Source organism: Physeter macrocephalus, chromosome 8, assembly GCF_002837175.3.
Source record: "Physeter macrocephalus isolate SW-GA chromosome 8, ASM283717v5, whole genome shotgun sequence".
NCBI classification, from domain to species: domain Eukaryota; kingdom Metazoa; phylum Chordata; class Mammalia; order Artiodactyla; family Physeteridae; genus Physeter; species Physeter macrocephalus.
Window position 1 is genome coordinate 29,871,795 of NC_041221.1, and position 4,484 is coordinate 29,876,278.

At 34.7% G+C, this 4,484-nt stretch overlaps 1 long non-coding RNA gene across 1 annotated transcript in view; it reads right to left on the bottom strand.

Moving 5' to 3' along the window:
* LOC114486698 (uncharacterized) overlaps positions 1 to 3,336 on the bottom strand; it is a 7,468-nt gene extending 4,132 nt beyond the window's left edge. Inside the window, exon 1 of the long non-coding RNA XR_003680879.2 lies at positions 3,238 to 3,336. This is a non-coding gene — a long non-coding RNA (uncharacterized lncRNA). The remainder of the gene's footprint in view (positions 1 to 3,237) is intronic.
* Between the last annotated feature and the right edge of the window lie 1,148 nt (positions 3,337 to 4,484).

A 4,484-nucleotide genomic window follows, 5' to 3' on the forward strand; every position in this document is an offset into this window, starting at 1 on the left:
AAAAAAAAAAAAAAAAAAAAACAAAACCAAACAACTTTGCCCTTTTAATGGAAAGAAAAAACAAATTTTAATTTTGTTCCAGCTTATTTTTTATATTAAAACTCATTTACATAATTAAATTTATTCCAACGAAATTCCTTTGCAAATATTTCCTTTTTTACAAATTTTCTAACAACTCTCTATGTCTATTTTAGTTTGTCCCTTGTTCTCTTTCCCATTTAGAAATAAAGTGCTTTGGGACAAAATCACTTTCTTTTTCCTTAACAAAAATCTCCATTCCTTATGCGTTTTTTTCAAACCCCAAAACATATCTTCCTTTTCTTATTATTTCTAGTAGCTTTAACCACACATATTAATTAGATTTCTTAATCCTTTGAAACCTTAATTTTTGGGGAAAAAATTAAGAAAACTGCAAACTGTGTTAGCGTTTTGTGGGTTGGCAAATTTATAAATACATTTCATAATTTCTAGAAACATATGCTACTTCATAGTATATTCTTTCAATAATGCACAAGATATACATATTTACTAATAGACCCCCAAATATTTATTCTCTCTGTAACAAAAGGTCAAAAAGTAGGTAAACTTAGAGTTGTTTAGCACTTAATGTTTCAGTATTTTATATCATTTGGAAATGATCTAGACATTCAATGAATTCCTATTATTTAATTTAATTTAGCAAAACTCTAAGGATGTACATTACCAAAGAGATTTAGGAAACTATTTAAGTAGACATATCATAAAACAATTATCATTTGAAAGTTCACCTAAAAAGTCTTACTTACATCGATTTAATACATTTGTTCTTAACAATCATACTTAGACTATTCATAATTTCATGAGACATTAAAGTACTTAGTCATTGTCTTAAATTTTGTGGGTTTTGTTTGTTTTTGCTGACAAACTTTGCAACAGAGACAACGTGAGCCCATCTGACTAGTCAAAAGAGGTAGAACAAAATTTGTTTATCTGCATTATATTTAATGCTAATAACTCTGAAGACATACCTGTATTAATTAAACCAACAAGCTTAAAATGAGCTTTTATTTACCAAAGATTATCCTAGATCACGTGAACTTGAAATACATTTGGGTGTATTTTTATTATAGTTTTGAGATTTTTTGTGTGTAAGTGTATAAGACAATTAAATAGAGCTCTTTTACAAATTACTTTTGGCAATACCATTTGAAGGTAAAAAATACCATATCTATAATGTACACATATGGATAGACACAACCAGAAATCTCACAATTTTCATTTTAAAACTTTAATCATGAATCAGGTACAACAGAAAACTCACCAGTTTATAAATAACTGTTGGAATAAATCATTTACTCACTCCAATGGCTAAAGTTTTTATTATTTGTGAAGAACACCTTTAACATCTGTATCTGCCCTTGACAAGCAATTTTTAAGGAGACTGCAATTTAGAGTTTGGGCAAGAGACTTCTAGCAGTTTGTATTTTAAAAGCCCTCTTTCCCTCTGTTTTTAGTTTCAGATTCTAGTGATTGAGTTAATCCAGGCTCAGTCTCAGGTGATTGTGGGCTGTGTTTATATTTCAAAGGTAGGATAAAATTCATAACTTTAAGGGGCAAAGAAAATTTTTTTCCTAGGGGTTTTGGAGTATATTTGTCTACTATCATAAGTCTTAGGTTGATTATTATTTAAATTTTTTTCTTTTTAAGTACAGAATAGTTTTGCTCCAATATCCTGATTTTTTATAATATCTACAAGCATCTGAGAGGAATAGGTGTCATTTTGGGATTGGTAAAGGTAAGTGGGCATTTACTTGTTTTTAGAGGTGTAGTTCTGATTTTGTAGCGATTAGCAAGACTAAGACAGTTGCTTTTATTAGTCCTTAAATACTGGCTTCCCGCTGATCAATTTCCTGATTATTTGTAGGAGGGTCTGGGGAACTGCTGAGGAGATGGGGCAATTTTTTTTTTTTTTTAAGAAGAGGAATTTACGTTGGATCTTTGTTTTAAGTCTAATTTCTGTTCTTTCATCTGAATAAGGGTTCCCTAAGGCTAGCCACCATACTTTTCCTTTCAATTTGATTCTCTCATTAGTACCAATATGACAGCTGTTTATTAATTGTGAGAGCTCTCAAAAATTTCCATTCAAATATAGCCAATTTAAAGGATACATCATCTGGTTATTGACAAGTAGGATCTCATATTAATCTCAGATAGTGACTCAGGGAATTCCCTGGAAGTCCAGGTGTTAGGACTCTGCGCTATCACTGCTGAGGGCATGGGTTCAGTTCCTGGTGGGGGAACTAAGATCCCACAAGCCGTGTAGCAAACAAACAAACAAACAAACAAATCAAATCAAATAATTACTCAAACCAATAAGCCTTTTTTATGGCTTAGCTCAAGACACAAGAGGCATCTCACAAGAGAATATGTAGCTATCACGAGATCTAGAAAGTTTATTCCCAGAGTTAGTCTAATAAGGTACCTTTCATTGCTGCAGGTGGTAAGAATGGTGCAGTGAAAATGGTGTCTCCAGTTTCCTGTGAAAACATGGGATGCCTCTAGTGACAGACCCACTAATCTGTGACACTTGGTAGGCACTCCAGAAAAGGGATTTTTCCAACACTAACAAGGCAACAAAGGTCGAGACAACAAAGGTCCCTTATGGACTGGAACACCTTTTGACAAATTCTCCTGAGAGCTGGCACGGCCAGACAAAGAGAGTGTTTTGCTCGTGACTTTGTGTCTCAGAATTCCAGTCTATTTGGCCACCAGATTCACCCTGGTAAATGCACCTTCCAGATGGCAGAGACTAGTGCAAATATTCTCAATAGACACAAAACCAAGCTCTCAGGACATAGAACAAGATGGAATGAAAAACCCCATCTGTTTTTTTACATATAGGACCCATGGCAAAGGTTGTCTATATAGATGTTGGTCTGGGGAGAACCATTAACTCACCAGCTGGCTCAAAGAGCAAACTTATAGGCCCTATGCCTGGCATTCTGCCCTATGGTTCTTCCTCCTTATGACAAATGACACAATAGACAGAGACAAACACCTCTGGGAGGAAATAATCCATAAAAATGGAGAGTACTCATTTACAAACACCAGAGCTGCTATATTGCAAGAAGCTAGCTCCACAAATATTTTCTCCTGCTAATCTAAATTTAGAGAGAGAGGAAAGGACTCTTACCACTTTCCCTTCCACCAGAGCTCACAGGTAGAAATCTGGAAGGCAGCTGTGGTAAGAAATCTTACCTTCTGTTGGTCTCTGTCAGAATTCCTTCTTCTCTGGGAAACATCAGTTTTCACTCTTAGGATCTTCAACTGATTGGATGAGGCCCACCTGTGTTATAAAGGATGATCTGCTTTACTTAAAGGTATTTCATGATGTTGCTGAAATACCTTCCAGCAACATCATGACTAGTGTTTGACCAAACAGCTGGGCACAATAGTACAGCCAAAATGACATATAAAATTAACCATCACAGGCAACCAGTGTGATGGCAGCACTGGTCATTAAGTTCACTAACACAGGAAGGAAAATGTTAGAGCAGAAAAATGAGTTTGGTTTCAGGCATGTAGAGTTCGAAATGCCTGTGGAACCACTGAACAAGCTCTGAAACTAACAGAAGTGTGGTTGGACTGTGCCAGTGAGAAGGGAAAGTTTTTCAAAAGCAGATGAGTTAGCAATTTCAAACACTAGAGAGAAAAACAAAGACACCATCAAATTTGCTGATGTGGAGGTCAATCAGAAGACTAGTGAGAATGTTGAATGGAAGCTGAGTAGTGGAAATAGAAAATGGAAGTAGTTGAGTACAAACCACTCTTTAAGAACTCTTCCCTGACAGCCCACTTATTTCCAGGAATATAAGATACAGCAAAATAATATTTAAACAACAAGAATTTAGACAGCTCTTTGGAGAGTCATTAACTGGAGTCCAAGACACACTCAGAGGGAGGGGCTGAACTAGGCAAGGGACATTGTACTCCACAACTACCTCGTCCTGTGTGCCTTCAGGAAAACCACTTAACCATTCTGATGCTTAGTCTCCTTTTCTACAAAACTGGAATAATTATACTTGGCTTACAGAAATAGTGTGAAGATTAAGTTATATTTATATACGTAAAAGTAACAGTAAATTGAAAACAGAGATGCAATTATTAGTAGCTATTAGAAATTGTTATTCCCATTAAGCATTTATCCAATAATAAAAGGATCTTAACATCTAAGAATTTGGTCAACCTTCATTTAAAGTCTATTTTATGCTCTTTTAGAGAAAACCATTTAGATTTATTTCCTAATTTTATAGAGCATAGACATAGATCTTAGAAAATGGAACCTCAGAAAACATTTTAAACATTTAACTGTTACTTGAATTTTTTGATGCATTAAAAACCATGTGGTTAGCCTTTCTGCTTTTCATATTTATGAACTCAGGGCTATGGTAGAAAAATTTCAACATGAAGCTGTACTCGTATTCTTAGCTAATTAGAGTTAGCAG